At 31.3% G+C, this 19471-nt stretch overlaps 1 long non-coding RNA gene across 1 annotated transcript in view; it reads right to left on the bottom strand.

Moving 5' to 3' along the window:
- The window catches only part of LOC107870653, a 30005-nt gene extending 16187 nt beyond the window's left edge, over positions 1–13818 (bottom strand). Inside the window, exons 1-2 of the long non-coding RNA XR_001674239.2 lie at positions 13601–13818; positions 13246–13359 (exon numbers count right to left, since the gene is read on the bottom strand). This is a non-coding gene — a long non-coding RNA (uncharacterized LOC107870653). The remainder of the gene's footprint in view (positions 1–13245; positions 13360–13600) is intronic.
- Positions 13819–19471: the final 5653 nt, after the last annotated feature.

Genomic DNA, 19471 nt, shown 5'->3' with positions numbered 1-19471 from the left:
AATGTCGTATTTCTTAATGTGATGTCTGAGTGACTTGAATAGATATTATCGGCCTTATTGAGAATTCTTTTCCCTTATCATGATTAAATACTCGTGTTTGTATATTAATATAATATTAATAATGTCATATATGCATAATTATTCCAATGGTACTAAATGAGAACTGATAACTTGAATTGCTGACATACTGAGTTGATTTCTGAGCTTACTTATATATGTATTTAATGGACTTATGATCTTTATAATAATTTGATTGTAAGCATGTTAGCCTCGTTGCATACATACATATTTACGAGATGTCGGTATTATGGAGAAACACTAATTTTTGGAAGAAAATGAGACACTTTTAAAATGCCTAGATCAAGGAATGTGCCGGTAGGGTAGATTGAGACATGAGACTGATATTGGTAAAAATTTGAGATAAATATAAGGGTTTATAACTACCCTGGGTCCTAATTTTGGCGCATTAAGTCTCGATGGATGTATACACAAAGTGATACAACGACTTTCAACTATTCACTTTATCATTCATTGCATTATATTGCATTTGCACATCATGTGTCATTTAACTTGCTACTGGAAGGAATGGTTTTATCATCAAAGTTAGGTTCGTAAGGAAGCTTGACCATATGTTTGGTGGGAATGGTTTTATCATCAAAGTCAGGTTCGTAAGGAAGCTTGACCATATGTTTTTTGCGATTCCAAAATGTTGTGGACAAATCAGCACAAAGTTGTTTTTCAATGTTTGTCTCTAAGGTATTTACCTTAGATTGAAGATAATTCTCCTGAAGCTGTTGTTCTTTCTTTCTAAATGTAATTTGTTCCTTGAGGAAATTGATTTGAGCCTTTTTGTCATCCAAGAAGGAAAATATTTTGCGAATGAGAGGCTTATCAATGGGGAGAAATATATTGTTGGCTTCAATAGTTATTCCCATATGAGTAACCCTAAAAGAGATTAAAGTTTCAATAAAAGCAGTACCTAGTATAACAGGACTGATTATATCCTTTACTAGGACAAAAGAAGTAGATGATGACAGAAGCAAATTTCCTAAGAAATTTCATATTTCGACATCAAAAAGTTTGTAGTTGATTCTTAGTTTACCGCCATTTCCATCTCTAAGGGCTTCTGCAGTTTTCTCAAAGAATTTTGTAGGTATAAGTCCCTCTTAGACGCAATTGAGGTCAGCACCAGTGTCAAACAAGGCAATGATATCTAGGACAAATATCGTATTTATGATCAAGGTTATCCGAGTATGCCATCTCCTAATGGTAATTTTTGTAATATACTGAACTGTTAAATCACCTTCTTCAATCACTTAATCCACAAAATCAGTGACATATATCGGCTAAGATTGTTCAGCTTTCGTAGAGAATTTTTGGAGGACAAAATGATCTAAGTCTTGTTTTGCTTTGATTTTCCTAACTTCCTCTTTAAGGAGTACTATCTCAAAAGAGGTCTTGTATATTTACTACCCTAGGTTTTGTTAGAACATTGATCTTTGGTTGGTCTTTTTGATCAGACTGGGAAGATTCTAGGTCATCATTCTGGATTTGGTTGAATTCTTGGTCAAATTCGTCATTAGCACTATCCGAATCTCCACTTTCTTCTAATAAGAGGTATTGGATTTGGCTAAGAACAGAATCATCAAGGTTAAAATTCCTAACCTTTTTAGATAATTTGCAATATTTGGCAATATGACTTGGCTGCCCACCCCTATAATATTTGCCATTACTGGGGGTAGGGAGAGTTCGTCGTGCCATCGGACTCCAGTTAGAACAAGATGGATTTAGTTTTGAGGAAAAATCAGGCTTGGTAGTAGAAACTTCATTTTTTAAGTCGGTTTCCTATAAGCCTTCTTCCTACAAGAAGGTAGGCCGAATTGTCCACAAAAATTCCCCAAGTCTCGACGGGTTTGAGACCTGTCTTTAGCTAGTTGCCTTAGTATCTTATCTTGTCGATAGATTTTTAGGGAAACTTATTGAACTAGACTTATGAGTTGACTATAAGTTATTTGCTCATAAGGGATGATATCATTGGAGTATTGGTTTTTAAGATCTTCTTTGACTAAGTCTCTAAAAGACTTAGGCAATCCATCTAGGAACTTTTCTTTCCAATATAGGAGATTTCTATCAAGTTTTTCATAGATCCTCATGAGAAATGAATCTTTGTACCACCTAAAATCAGAGAACGTTTTCCACTTAAGATTATTAAGTATTTCAGAGGACCTTTCTCTAAAAATACCTGGACTACTAATAAAGGTTTTGATAATAGTGTAAATCAATGTATTTGTAGAATCAGGAATTGTTTCCCTATCCTTAAGAATTGGTTTTCCTAAATAATCAACTTGGATTCTTTTGAAGATATTTTGTTTATCTTCCTTACTAAGATGGGTATCCCATCATCCTTTAATCAGACTTGTGAAGCCAGCTATGAGGATATGGGTAGTGAATTGATCGGAGCAGTTATGGGTAGTTCTATAAGTAGTGGAAACCATTGTCATTTGCTAAAGTTTGGACAGAATGTTATATTTAGAAAAACCATCTATGTTCCATTCATAGATATTGTTGGCATTGTAGTTATTCTGCATAATAGTAGGTCCTTCTTCTAAAGCTACATTTGGAGAGGTAGCTCTAGGGTAATAAAATTTTTGTGGCTTTTGCCAATTGGAAGATTCAGTTTTGAAAGGAACTATTTCAAGAGGAGATTCCTCCTCTAGCTGGATGTCTTCTGAATTGGTTTGTTGAAGTACCCCAACTGTAGCTGACGAGGCAACACCTGAGGTATCAGGAATGTCATGGTGGAGGGATTTCTCAATTTGTATGATCCTTCGTTGAAGGTCAGAGAGTTGTGGAAAAGACTTTGAATTATGCATTTGGAGTTCCTTAGTAAAAGTTTTAGGAATCTCGTAAGGCTTGAATAAAGGAGAGGACAAGGTAGACGCCTCTGATGTTTAAGTGATAGAGATTGTTTTGAAATCAAGTATTCACCAAGTGTATGAAGATAATTATTAGTATAGTTATTTTGCTCAAAAATAATTTTAATGTCTCTGCATGTAACTCGATCGTTTTCAGCCTTCCTCTTGAAAGGTGAAGCAGTGATTGGGCTATTATCATGAGAAATAGTAAAACCTTGTGATGGGGAAAGTTCAGCGGTGATATCCGCACCATTTATAGTTTTCCATACTTTTGAAATATTAATTGATTTAGAAAAAGGAAAATCTAATTGATGTTGTTCGACATATGCTTCAAACCATTCAAAGAAATTAATTTGGTTTTAGACAAAATTTAAAAATTCATAATAAATTTCTTCGATATTACTTCTTTCATCTTTTTTGAAATTATTGAAAAACCATGTTCATTTAAAAATATTTCTAGATGAATTAAATTCTGTTCCAAGAGCTTTTTTATCAATGTGAAAATACTGACTTAAAACCCCGAGCTCTCCACCTAAGGCCAAGTAGGTTGGTGATTAGGGTGGATTATCATGGATCTCAGTAGGAGGTGTTTCCATGGAATATTTTTCCTGTGGAATAGAAGTAAACAATCTTGATTCTAAAAGGAAATCAAAAAACTGAAATCCTAGTCATCTGAATCTCGAGAAGAACTGACGGGGAGCTAGAGATCCTTTGGCTAAGAGATCTTTGGAAAGAGATAGAAATAGTTCCTGTACAGAATTATCGGATCTGAAAAACTGTAGTACTCTCAGGGTTTTCTGTTGGAGTTTCCTTCTACAATATCCAACTTTGAGGCAAGGATACTTGACTCCAGGAGATTGGCTTGGGAACTGATAAGTGAGATCGTAGAAGGTTAGTTTAGAAGAGGACAGTTTCTCCTTTATAGCTATTCTTTAAAGCACCGGGGCCAAAGGTGGTATTCATGACCTTATACTTACTCTGTAAATGATTGCTACTGGGAGAGACCCAAATTTGGTCTTCTAATTGGATGTCTTAATATTGAGTGTTAAAGAATCTAATATGTTTAGATCCTTCAAAGATACGGTATAATTAGGAAAATAGTCAAAATTAATTGGACTATTACAAAGACTCGTTTCAACATTCCTAGGAAGGAATCACTGAATTCTAGGAACCTGGAGTCTCTAAGACAAAAGAGCAGAGAGGTATCTAGCACTTTTTATGATCTAAATTAACATATTCTTATGCAGAATGAGTTTGAAAGAAAGGAGCAAGAAATATTAGCCACTCAAAGTGCATCAATTGTAGAAGGAGGATGAGAAAGGAATTGGACTTGTTGATGAAGCATTTACAAGAAATCATGTTCAAATAATGAACGCCCATCTTAAGAAGACAACCAAGCTTATGAGGACGAAAGTGATGATGACTTTGAAGAGGTGAATGAAAGTGATTCTAATCCTGATAACGTGGATCAAAGTGATTCTGATCCTGATGGTTGATAGTTTTTTTGAAGATTCAAGTTTGAAATATTTTGTTTTGGACCATTTAAGAATCATACATTATTGATGTGGATGTTATGAATTATGTTTTTTTGTTAGCTGTAATGGTTTACATTAAACTTGTGTTAAATAATTTTTTTTGAGAATTATTGGAGGTTTTGAATAGATTTTTGACTAATTGTGAAATGTTTCTAGTAATTTACATGTGAATTATTACTTGGGAATTTCCATGGGGATGTATATGCTAAATATTCATTAATTTTTTTTTTGAGAAAATTTATCCTTGCGGATTTACTTGGGGCATTTCATACGAATTTTCTTGCGAAATAGTTTCATAAATATTCGCAAGAAATTTTCTTTTGTTAATTAGGAATTTTCACCTCTAAATTTCCTTCGAATTTACTTGGGAATCTCCGTGGGGAATAATTTATAAATTTTTTCGTGAAAATCCGCAGGTAAAATTCTTTTTTATGAAATTTTACCAAAAAAATCATGCAAAATTTTGACAGTTAATCGCAAATAAATCCGCAAATAACATCCCTGCGGATTTATTTTCGCAACTAAATTACCTAAGAATTTTATAAATCCACAGGTAATAATTACTTGTGGATTTATTTTTGAAGATAAATTACCTAGGGATTTTATAAATCTGTAGGTAATAATTACCTACGAAGGTATTTCCTTTGGATTTTAATTGGTAAGAAATACGCAGGTAATCAAATTACTTGGGGATTTTACCACATTATTCCTATGAAAATCCCCAAGTAATAAGCATTTTTCTTGTAGTGTCAGTTACAAACTTTCTGATGTCGAAATGCGAAATTCCTTAGGAAATTCACTTCTGTCGTCATCTACTTCCTCTGTCCTAGTAAGGGATATAACCGGTCCTGTTATACTAGGCACTCCTTTTATTGAAACGTTAATCCCTTTCAGTGTTACTCATACGGGAATAACTATTGAAGACAATAATATGTTTCTCCCCTTTGACATGCCTCCCATTCACAAAATCTTATCCTTCTTGGATAATAACGAGGCTCAAATCAATTTCCTCAAGGAAGAAATTACATTCCGAAGGCCGAAACAATAGCTTCAATAGCCTTCTCTTCAATCTAAGGTCAAGGACTTAGAAACAAAGACTGAAAAAAAACTTTGTGCTGATTTTCCCATAGCATTTTGATATCGCAAAAAATATATGGTCAAGCTTCCTTACGAACCTGACTTTGATGAGAAAACCATTCCCACCAAAGCCCGACCAATACAAATGAATCATGAACTGACAATACAGTGTCAGACGAAAATTAATGATCTTCTTCAAAAACAAATCATCTTGCCAAGTAAATCTCCTTGGAGTTGTGCTGCCTTTTATGTCAATAAAAACTTTGAAATAGAAAGAGGAGCCCCTCATTTGGTTATTAACTACAAACTTCTTAATTCCACCCTTCGATGAATTACGTATCCTATTCTAAATAAGAAAGATCTGCTCCAGCGGTTTTATGCTGCATTAATTTTCTCAAAAATTGATCTTAAGTTAGGATTTTGGCAAATCCATATTGATCCAAAAGATCGTTACAAAACTGCCTTTACAGTACCATTCGGGTAATAGGAATGGAACGTAATCCCCTTTGTCCTGAAAAATGCCTGTTCTGATTTTCAAAAAATAATGAATGATATTTGTAATCCTTTTTCAAAATTCATTATAGTCTATATTAACGATGTCTTAATATTTTCCACTAGCATTAACCAATATTTTAAGAATTTAAGAGTTTTCTTCAGTATCATCAGAGAAATGGCTTAGTTTTGTCCAAAACTAAGTACAGTCTTTTCCAGGTCGATGTCTGATTTCTCAGTCAAAAAATTTGTCATGGTTCTACTACCCCAATTCAACTGTCCATCCAATTTGCTGATAAATTTCCTGATCAAATCCTTGATAAAACTCAAATCCAATGATTTTAGGATGTGTTAATTATATAGAAGATTTTATTCTCGATCTTAACAATTTTTTACAGCCACTCCATGATAGGATGAAAAAGCCTCCTCCTCTATGGACCACAAACCATACAAATATAGTCAAGGAAATCAAATTGAAGGCAAAAGGCCTTTCTTTCCTGTCCCTCCTCGATCCCTCTTCATTCAAAATTGTTGAAACTGATGCATCAGAACTAGGCTATGGCGTTATTCTAAAACAAAATAAAAATAATAAAGAACATATAGTTTCATTTGCATCTAAGCATTGTAATAAAGCTCAACAAAACTATCCAACTATCAAAAAAGAAATTTTAGCAACTGTGTTATGCATTTCTAAATTTCAAGTTGATTCGTTAAACCACAATTTTTTACTAAAGGTTGATTGTAAAGTTGTGAAATCTGTTTTACAAAAAGATGTGCAAAACCTAGCCTCTAAGCATATTTTTCTAGGTTGCAAGCAATTTTATCTGTTTCTGATTTTCATATTGAATATATCAAAGGGACCAGATTTTCTTACTAAGGAATTCTTGTAAGGAAGATAAAATGCCCAGAAAAAAGAAAAAAGAAATAATTCCACTTTCACAAATTCCAGCTTTTCCACCTCGTAATGAGACCACCAAAAAAGTTGTTACCCCACAACTAAAAACTTCTGTTGAATCAAAGCAACTTTCAAATGTAGTGGCTGAAACATTTTAACCAAGATATCAAACCCCAGTTGATTATGCCATGCAGGGATTACCTGAATCTTTTATTATGCAAACAAGTATAAATCAAATATCAATTTCTAACCCCAACAAGGGATGATTTAGTCGACGAAGAAGAAAAAGAGACTCAATTAGCTCAAAAAGTGTCTGTCCCCTGGATGGAAGATAATTTTAAACAATGACGCTTAATTATAGGCTTTAAAGATTCGACCAGCATTACTGGTGCCAACAGAAGGGATTATCTGAGAGATTTTCAGATCTTCCAAAACATGTTTTCACAAGTTGAGGACTTAAGCCATGCATCATCTTCTTATTTTAAGGTTGCTAAGGGCACCATGAAAAATCTAGTGGAGGTAGAAAACCCCATTAATTTTTCCTTTAATTCTCCCCCAAATAATTCAAATATTTGTCTTGTTCAAACGAAAACTATTTCCTGACCTATTCCGTAGCCAATTTTCTCCTGTAAAGGATCCTTATCAGATGATCCAACATATTTAAAAAATTATAGTGTTCAAACGATAATCCAAATTGAACTATAGTATTGGCACTCCAACCTCCAGGAGGTAGCTAAGTAAATAATTATCCCTACAATATATTTTATCCAAAAAACTCCTGCCTATACCCAGAAGTTTTATTAATTCATTCTAACAGATACCAAGTACTGTTTGTTCAAACCCTACAAAGACAAACAAATCCAATCTTATGTTACTCATACCACGGTTTGGATTAACAAAATTATCTCACCCAAGGATTGAGGTATGCATCTAACAAAATATCAAAAGATTACTGAAGTTTTTAAGCCTCAATATTATAATTATTTTCATTATCAAAGAGCATGGATGAATGCATTCACCTTTCAAAATAAAGCTAACAAACATTCTTGGTATTTTCTATGGGGTAAGCAACTAGGTACGGAATTTCCCTAGTGGTTCCTACATCAGTAGTGCCCGATATATAGTCACAAATTTGAGATCCTTCCTCCCCAGTCTGAGAAGGATATGAATATTTTACATAAAGATTTCATGATGATCACCAAATCCCTCTACTTTTACAATTTTCCCACATGGTTCATATTCCATAGATATTTTCATAAAAATTTGTGTGCCACAAATCGAAAGGGCACAGGGTGCTTCCATGGTTAGATCTCCAAGGCCATTATAAATGGTACAAGAATTGGGAGTCAACGGAAACTTACATATCGGACATAGAAAAATGGTTTCGTCACAATCCTGAATATCTGGCTCTAGCAGATGCCGCCTAAATATCTTTTCTACAATGAAAATCAATTGCAGCTGCACAATTATCTAAGTCAAGTAGCTGAGTAAATTTTATTCAATAATTTGAAAAAAATACTCCAACAAATCAAAGTTGAAGTTCCTAGCAATCAACATTCAATGGCAAAATCAGACACAGATGATAAAGAAGAGATTCAATCAATTTGACATCAAAACATTGATGTCACGCATGACGTCAATAAAAAATTACTGAAAATTATAGTGGATGATATTTTAGCTCACTGTAGCAACACTGTAGCAATAATTAAAGGTGTTACTATAGCACTTTTACTGTAGCATCTTTTGTCTATAAATAGTCACCTCTTTTCTTGAGGACACATTATTTTCTTTGGAAAAAGCTCTCTCTCACTAGAATTTTTGGTTAGAGTTTTCTCTCTCTCTCTTTGTAATCTTTAAATTTAATTTTGATATTAATATCAAAATTCAATTTTTCTAATTGTGTTCTTTCTTTACTTTATTTAATTAGTTGCATCATTAACATATGGTCAACCCTTCCGCCTAATTTATTTATTGTACTTTGCATTATTTACATTTAAGTATTTATTAACTTGCTTCCTTTCCTTCCATTCTTTCCCCGTACCTTACCCTCTATATTTTAGGGGGTTCGCTTTCGTGTACTTGGTATCAAAGTCATGGGGGGAAGTAAAGATTATTATTCTTTTTTTTAACTTGCTATTATATGGTACTGTCAGATCTTTAATTTAAATGGTAAAACTTGAATCAATATACTAGACTTAGCGAAATCTATTTTACAAAAGGATCGTTTTGAAGGTGGTACTGTGATCATTGGTTACCTAAGCATTAATGGCTATATTACCCATGGAGACTTAGGGACTTACAGATGGTTATTTATAACCTTTGGACTATCTGATTAAAGAACCTTTAGTTAAAATAGATCTAGTTAAGACATGTAGAATTGAGACATGATTTCACTAGTTTAATTTCCAGATCTGATTCTTCCATATAATATTGAGTTAAGTACTTGAATATTTTTATTTATGGAACCGAATGGTTTCTTGATCCAAGGATAGGAAACATTTAAGTTATTATTGTTGTTTTAATCTTCTGCAAATTATTCTACAACATTCCTCCGACCCTTCTCTTCTCCTTCTAAAAATTCCTTATCTTCTTCGTCCATTTCAACTTCCAACAATTTTCCTAATTCAAAGCTCAAGGAAGAGATTAACTTTTTTTATTTGCAGCAATCAATTGATGACTGGCAAATTCCCAGACATCCTCAAGACCAAATTAATAAAGCTCCTTCCAGATGGTGGTCTCTAACAAGTGACTACCATATTTCAGTTGTTGAATAAACTATCCCTCTTGAATCAGATCATGAGGATATCAAGCTTCTCAATCCAAGGACTATTGAGAGATGTAAGCGCAAGTACGATTACCTCAATTTTGGCTTAGTTCAAATAACAGTTAAACCTCTTTCACGAGAAGGTTTAAAAATACACTAATCGCATAAATTATATGACATTATAGTATCAAATAAAATTATAAAAATAAATAAATATAAACATGTATATTTTAGCATATAAAACAGGATAAAATCAAAGTTGATTTTTTAGATTATTGTGACTTGTTATGACTTTTATATTAAGATAAGAGACTATACTTAACCATTTTCAAGTCAGAAGTTCACAATTTCAAGTAACTACACTTAACCATTTTCAAGTCACAAGTTCGCAATTTCAAGTCACTACACTTAATAATTTTCAAATAAATTATTCACATTTCAAGTCACTACACTCAAACCATTTTCAAATAGCTAATTGACATTTCAAGTCACTATACTTAACCATTTTCAAGTAACTACACTTAACCATTTTCAAGTCACTAGTACACATTTCAAGTCACTACACCCATTTTCAAGTCACTACACTTAACCATTTTCAAGTCACTAGTACACATTTAAAATCACTAAACTTAATCATTTTAAAGTCACAAGTATACATTTCAAGACAACAACAACAACAAAAACATACCCAGTGTATTCCCAGATAGTGGGGTCTGTGGAGGATCGAGTGTACGCAGACCATACCACTACCTCAGATGAAGTAGAGAGGTTGTTTTATATAGACCCCCGGCAAATTAGTGTAGTTGTGCAGGTTCGAGCGCAAGACCCTCGGCATGAAATTTGTAACTTCATCCACCAAGACTAGTTAATTATATGCACCCCGTACTAATTACAGCATGAAATTTGTAACTTCATCCACCAAGACTAGTTAGACCCACAAGCCAACACACTAACATCCAAGACTAGTATTCAAATGCACCCCGTACTAATTAGCAGATATGTAAAACCCATCCTCAACACCTATTAAGCCCTTTCATCAAAATCTAGTAGCCAAAACAACTGATTAAAAAGCCAAATTTCCCTGTTTAAGATACTAATAATATTAATGGAATTTCATCAACAGAAACATTTCATATGAGATGTAGTTGCTGAGGTATGCACTTGTGTTCTATAGAAAACATGCTCTAACTAACATCAAAACACTGCATTCAGTGGTTCATTTAAGAAGCTTGACCTCTCGGATCGATAATGGAAGCAAATGAACTGAAGGATTGCGAACTTAGAATATGAATGACAAAAACATGCAAGATGAACCAAAAATAACGGCAGGAATAAAAAGAACAATTGAGTTCTTCATACATTTCAATGTTTTACTGATATACTGGCATGAACTCATAGGAAACTGAAAACAAGACCAGTATTAAGTACCTTAATGTAGCAACATCATCTGAATAATCTCTGAATATTTTGGTATCAACACTAAGCATAGACCGAGCACGTGCTCGAAATGAAGGGTGCTCCAGACTAGAGATTTGAAGTGAGACTAGAACATAGTTAGTATCCATTACACTAAAATGAGCAGCTCTGGTTAATGGAGATAAAGAGAGCCACTTGATGTTTTGAAAAATACCTCGTAATCTTACAATTTTCCATAGCATTGTTTGATACGCCTTTTGCATGACAAAAATATCTTTGAATTATGGAGATTGACAAGAAAAATTGAGAAGCTCTCAAAGATATAACCAGACATCTAGAACTCTTTATTTAAAACAAGATATTATACATGTACATGTGAGATGCCAAATTTTCTTTTTCATGATTATAAAAGACATATTTAAAGACAGAGAATCAGGGAAATCTCAAAGAGCCTTCTAAAATTTTCCAACTCAATATTAGTTGATTCAAATTGGTGTTACAATCTAACCACAAAATGCTGCAGTGATAAAAATAAATAAATGGTATACAAGAACATGTCAGATGCCAGGTTCTTTTTTCATGGATCAGAAGACAGGTTCAAAATAATAAAAAAAAGGAATCAAAAAGTCTTCTAAAACTAATGCTAAGTTCTATATAATTTATTCAAAAGTGATAGCACAAATTAACACAAAATGTTGAAGTAACAAAAGTAAATAAATATGTAAGAAAGATCAATGAAGAAAATTAAAACAAGTCAAAAATCCTACTACTCACAGTATAACCACCAGCTAAGAAAGAAAAAGACCAAGCTAACAATTCGTAAACAAGAAATTCATAGTTATAAAACAACCACACAAATTTATGCAAGAGGGTGAATGACATCCTTTACCGTGCAGCACAAGTTCTTTGAAAATCATTTATTTCCTTTGTTACAGTACCTTATCAAAAAAAAAAAAGAATTACTTGTACCCTATAAACAAATGTGCAGGGGAATATCTAGTCGCATGTCCATTATATACCCATCTCTAATAGTCATGCCAGAAACATAGTTAGACAGATGCTCAGGGGAAAACTACAACCAGAGGACTTGACTTCAAACAATTTTATTTTTTTAGTAATTTAATTTTAAAGATCAAAAAACTGATTTGATCCAGAGGGTGTTGGTATGATCTCATGCAAAATTGGAAAACAGATGAAGAGCTTCAATGGATATTATGGAAAAATCAATTGAATAGGATTCATGGCTTAATCATTTTCAAGTCATAAGTTCACAATTTCAAATGACTATACTTAATAATTTTCAAGTAACTAATTCACATTTCAAGTAACTACACTTAACCATTTTCAAGTCACTACTACACACTTCAAGTCACTACACTTAACCATTTTCAAGTCCCTACTACACACTTCAAGTCACTACACTTAACCATTTTCAAATAACTAATTCACACTGCAAGTCACTACACTTATAATATTTTGAAGTCACTAGTACACATTTCAAATAACTACACTTAACTATTTTCAATTAACTAATACACATTTTAAGTCACTACACTCAAACCATTTTCAAATAGCTAATTGTCATTTTAAGTCACTATACTTAACCATTTTCAAAATACTACACTTAACCATTTACAACTCTCTAATTCACATTTCAAGTGACTAAACCTAACCATTTTCAAGTCATGAATTCACATTTCAAGTGACTAAACCTAACCGTTTTCAAGTCATGAATTCACATTTCAAGTGTCAACACTAAACCAATTTCAAGTCATGAATTCACATTTTCAAGTGATTACACTTTACTAATTTCAAAACACAAGTTCACCTTTCAAGTAACTACACTAAATCATTTTCAAGTCGCTAATCCACTTCTCAAGTGGGTATTTAACACTCATCTTACTCATATGTCTTAAGTTGTTAAGACTATTACCACAATCACATGAAAATAATCATAACAGTTTAAGAGAAATAATTTAAAAGAAGACTATTGATCAAAATTACACAATATTCTTGAACAGCTAAAGAATGTTAAGATTAAAAGTGACAAATCCTTCAAGAATTTAGACTCAAAAGTATGTGAAGTAAAACAGTACAAATGTTTTAGGATTAATTGTACTAAGTGAAATGAAAACTAGTCGTATTAGCTACCTGTTCAGGCTCCTATGGAAAACTTATTGCACTTTCATTCGATGTGTTCCAGTTGTACTCGAACGGATCCGTAGCAGTTTGTATTTTACTCGTCTGTTTAAATTTTCCTAACAACTTCTTGAGAATAACAGCCAAAAACAGAACAAGAAAACTATCAGCGTCAACATTGTCAATTTTTGTTGCTAAAGCTCAGTTAAAGGGAACTTTTAGCTCCGATTTATTTTTCTAACACATTAGGAAATGAATTAAAAGAAGCATACGTATGATAAAGAACTGCACGTAGTACTGGAGAAGAAAATAAGCACTGATTTTTCTCAAGAACAATAATTCATGGTTTTTTTTCTATTATCAATACCTCAGAAAAAACATGGTGCGTGGCGGCTGGAATCAAGGTTTGCTGGCGATGAATTTTTTGATGAGCGGCAACCGAAGATGCTGGTCGTTGGGCTCTCGTCAATGGCTGGTGTTGTTATGCCAGTAGTTGGACGGAGCAGCTACAGGCGATGGTGGCTGGGAGGCGACGGTTGCTGTTGGTTTGAAGAGACAGGAAGGAGAGAAAAATAGAGGTGGGCGGCTGGTATTGACAAAAAGTGGAGTTAGGGTTTATTGTTTTGATTAAAAGGAGAGGAAATGATGATGGGATCTCAGCCGTTGGATCAATTTTGATCCACGGCTAAGATTAAAAGAATTAAAAAAATCTTCTAGTATTAAAGCTTTATTTGGAGATCAAAATTAATATCAATTGATATTAATTGGGTACAAAAAAAGGCTAAAATGAAAGGCATGAAGAAATTAAATAAAATTAATTGTCATTTTAATAATAATAATAATAATAATAATATTGAAATAATAATAATAATAATAATAATAATAATAATAATAATAATAATAATAAGACCATATGTTTGTAAAATTAGGAGTGTGAATATCAAATAATTTAATAAATATTAATAAATTACGTAAAAAATATTACATTTAAATTTATAAATTGTAAAAAAATGATAATGATAATAAAAGTAATAAAATACTTTGTATATTTGTTAAATCATGAATGTGACACGTCAATATTTGTTTGATACAAGAATAAGGTGTAAAAATTATTAATATTTAGAATTAATAATTTTATAAAACAGCAGCCTAAAATGAATATGAGGTGATCAAAATTGGGTGTCAACATATACTACAAATATTTTTTGATTAATTAGTTTTTGAATATAGTATTTTATATATATATATATATATATATATCATAATATAACGTATTAATCTGATGAACTATCGGTTAATTAGCTTCACTATTATAACTTCAATAGTCTATTACTACCTCTATCATATGATATTAACGTATTATTCAATGTATTTGGATATATAGATTCAGTTAGCTAGCTTTTGACTACTATGTACATCACTACATGATATATATATATACATATATACATTTGATTGACAATCAACTTTGAAATATGTACTATATACATTACATACGCGAGTATATTACCTCGTAATACGACGTATTTGGTTTAAAAATTAACCAAATTGAATTCAAAGTTCAGTTAAAATTGACATCAATTAGATATAAAGTTGGCAAGAATTTAAATAAAATTGAGAAGAAATTGAATCGACTTAGGCTGTTATTTAAATATAATAATAATAATAATAATAAATAAATAAATAAATGTTGATCAATGACTGAGATCTAAATATTAAGAATATGGTTTTAAAAGAAAGAATGAAATTTGAAATTGAGTTCAATTGGACACAATTCGAGCTAGGATTGTAATAAATTAGATTAAATTAGCCTAAAATTGTTACAAATTGGCAAAATCAAGTTAGAAAATAAATAAATTAAAAAAATTAAATCGACTAAAGTTTTGGATTTATACAATAATAATAATAGTAAAATAAATAATATAATTATTCTCATATTAGTTATGAATAAATTGTGTAAGTAAAAATACGACACATAATATATTACTTTAAAATCAACGATAACAATAATTCAAAATAGGCACCTATAAATTATGAATACAAAATTATGAATCGAAGAAACTAACCACTGATTTTGAATATCTCTCAAACAATTGAAACTTTGATTCTAGGTCTTCTCCTTGTCTTACAGAAAATTTAATTGTGGTTTTGATTTTTTAATTTTTTTGATCGATCTTGATTTTTAATTTTAGAAATTTGGTTAAAACGGTTCAGTTTTTTATTTCAAAAAAAATTGGTTAAACCGAAAAATCAAAATTATATAAATAATATATATATATTATTATATATATAAATTTTATGTTTTTTATATACATATATTTTTTTATTTTATATATTCAGTATAAATAATTTTTTTTCATTATTTCACTTCATTTATCCGTGTTGAGTTATTTATATTTGAAAATGAAAAATAGGTTTGAAAAAATTTATTTTTTCTAAAAAAAGTCATCAATTTCTAATGCTCGATCATGACAAAGAAAGACTCACTACTTTAATCTTCAAAATCGAAATAAAATTTTAAATAACTAAACCGAATTTATAGAAATCGAATCAAAATGAATTTATTTTGGTTTGATTACGGTTATCATTTTCGTCAATCCAAAAATCGAAAAAGCGAACTGATATTAAATAAACAAATCAAACAAACTGAATGCCCATCCCTAATCTCATCATATATACTATTCTAAAGCTACCTAATACTTTCAACTCAATGTTAAATAAAATAATTTTTTATTTTATTTTATGTTATTATACCTTATATCTCACACCAAATGACTCCTAAATGTATATTATATTGATATATTATATTTTCGTGCGTAGTATATTGCCTGACAACTATATTTAAATTAACCAATAGAAAAATACGCTCTATTTGAGCCCTGATTCGTTCTTCGCCCTATCTTACGCCAATAAAATTTCATCTCTTTAATTTTTTGGTGATAACATAACGCGTCAAGCTAAGGTTTATTTAGCTTGAATACATCTGTGATACCATCTATGTCAACAAACTAAATTAAATTTTTGCAGTATCTTTTGCTTGATTATACGTGTCCACCGATTTAATGTCTAATTTTATTTTATTTTATGTTTTCTATTCTTCAAGTTTATTATTTTCATATTTAAATTTTTCAAGTCATAAAAATCCTATGTAAATCCCCAAGAAATAATTTCAGCTAAATTTGTAGCAACACAATCCCCCAATAATTTCTCAAGTAATAATTTTGAAGTAAATCTCCAAGAAATAATTCAGCTAAATTTGTAGGAACACAATCCCCCAATAATGTCCCAAGTAATAATTTCATGGGTCAATACCTAAGAATAAATCCCCAACAAAATTCGCAGCACAAAATTGCCAAATAATTTCTCAAGTAATAAAATCCATTACATAAATTTCCATCAAAATATTTCTACGTAAATCCGTAGGATAAATTACCTGAAAATTTTTCTATGAATTTAAAAAATATATATATTTGTTCATATACCTGCAGATTTACCTAGAGATAAAATACAAGCCGATACATTTCCCCAGGTAATGTCGCAAGTAATAATTTCGCAGGTAAATCCCCAAGAATAAATTCCCAACAAATTCGCAGAACAAAATCCCCAAATAACTTTTCAAGTAATAAAATCCATTACATAAATTTCTAGCAAAATATCTCTACGTAAATCCGTAGGATAAATTATCTGGGGATTTTACTATGAATTTAAAAAAAATATATATTTGTCCATATACCTGCGGATTTACCTAGAGATAAAATATCCGCCGATACATTTCCCCAGGTAATGTCGCAAGTAATAATTTTGCAGGTAAATCCCAAAGAATAAATTCCCAGCAAAATTTGCAGCACAAAATCTGCAAATAATTTCTTAGGTAATAAAATCCATTACATAATTTTTAACCAAAATATTTCTACGTAAATCTGCAGGATAAATTACCTAGGGATTTTTATATGAATTTAAAAAACATATATATTTATTCATATACCTGCGGATTTACCTAGAGATAAAATACCCACTGATATATTTCCCCAGGTAATGTTGCAAGTACGAAATTTGCACAATATGGCGCCAAATTTACCTGCAAAATTTGTTGCAAATATATAGTTCGCAGGTAATATATTTTAATATTGACGAATTTAATATTTTCGTAGGTAAATCTGCTTGTATTTCCTGCGATATTATTCACTAGGTAAAATTCCTAGGTAGTTTACAGTTTTCTAGTAGTATGATTCTTAGTTTGCTGCCATTTGCAGCTCTAAGGGCTTCCACATTTTTCTCAAAGAATTTAGTAGGTATAAGTCCCTCTTGACGCAATTGAGGTCACTACCAGTGTCAAACAAGGAAATGATATCTAGGATAAATGTCTTGTTTCTGATCAAGGTTATCCGAGTATGCTATTTCCTAATGGTAATTTTTGTAATGTATTGAAAAAGGAAATCACCTTCTTCAATCTCTTAATCCACTGGATCAGTGACATCTATTGGCTCAGATTGTTCAGCCTTCATAGAAAATTATTGGAGGACAAGATGATCTAAGTTTTGTCTTGCTTTGATATGCCTAGCTTCCTCTTTAAGGAGTATTATCTCATATTGGAGGTCTTGAATAGTTACCGCCCTAGGCTTACTAGAAGGGAACTAATTCAGAACGTTAGTGATGTTATAAGTATTTGTGATCTGGGGATGAGAATACACCAAACGAAGACGTAGAAAGTTTGTCTAGAGTTTTTTGAATTGGTCTAGATAATACTTCTTCTGATCGAAATCATGTATATTGCTAATCATTTCTAAGAGGAGATCTTGTTCCTTTGTTAGAACACTGATCTTTAATTGGTCTTCTTGGTCAGACAGGAAAGATTCCAAGTCATCATTCTGGATTTAGTTAAATTCTTGGTCAAATTCATTATTACCACTATCAGAATCTCCACTTTCTTCTAATAAGAGGTGTTGGATTTGGCTAAGAACAGAATCATCAAGGTTAAAATTCCTAACCTTTTTAGACAATTTGCAATATTTGGCAATATGACCAAGCTGCCCATACCTATAATATTTTCCATTATTGGGGGCAGGGAGATTTGGTTGTGCTGTCGGACTCCGTTTAGAATGGGGCGATTTTGGTTTTCGGAAAAAATCCGCCGTGGTAGTAGAAACTTTTTTTTTCAGGTCGATTTCCTATAAGCCATCTTCCTACAAGGGGGTAGATCGATTTGTTCACAAAAACTCCCTTAGTATCAATGGGTTTGATCCCTATTTTAGTGAGTTGCCTTAGTATCTTATCTTGTCGACAAATTTTTAGGGCAACTTGTTGGACTAGAGTCGCTTTTATTGACTAAAAGTCTAAGTTGACTTTTGTTTGGCGCTAGCCTCTTTTTTCAGTTTTTATTATGAAAAAAATAAACTCTTTAATTGCAATTTACTTTTTTTCAAAAACTTTTATTTGAACTCTTTTATAAAAAAAAAAAAAAAAAAACCACTGCTATTTTTTTCTTTTTTTTCTTTTTTGCTACTTTTTCTTTAACATTTTTGGCTCTTCTAATTGTTATTCTTTTTTTTATAATTAAATAAAATATATTATTGTAGTTGTTACTTTTTTTTTATCAATTAAATACTAAAGAATATTTTTTTAAAAAATATACAATCCAAAAAATGTAATAAAATCAGGTACGTGTTTGATACCAAATATGTGCATGCATATTTGATAGTAGATACAAACTTTGATACCAGATATAGATACATATTTTATATACGATTATGCAATTTCTATACTCTCTTTCTCTCTCTCTCTCTCTCTCTATATATATATATATATATATGTACACACACACCAATTACATGTATGCATATTTGATAGCAAATACAAACTTTGATACCAAAGATAGATACATATTTTACATATGATTATACAATTTCTATACACACTCTCTCTCTATATATATATATATATATATACACATACACACATACACATATTCTATACAATAATGATACAATTTCTATACACATAGTATATAGATGCATATTATCCACAACAGTTATACCTTCATAATCCTTTACAACTTTTATCTACAACAATTATTCAAATACATATTCTTTACATCAATTATACAATTTATATACAAATTATATACAGATACATATTGTCGCGCCCCATTTTCCTCGTGGAAAGTGGGATTCAACGGACCACTTTTATTTTGGAATTGTTTTGAAGGTAGAGTGTGAAGAGTCGCCACCTAACGAATTAA

The sequence above is a fragment of the Capsicum annuum genome, chromosome 5 (assembly GCF_002878395.1).
Source record: "Capsicum annuum cultivar UCD-10X-F1 chromosome 5, UCD10Xv1.1, whole genome shotgun sequence".
Taxonomy (NCBI): Eukaryota; Viridiplantae; Streptophyta; class Magnoliopsida; order Solanales; family Solanaceae; genus Capsicum; species Capsicum annuum.
The sequence above is the reverse complement of the archived record's forward strand: the minus strand, read 5'-3'. Positions and strand labels throughout refer to the sequence as shown.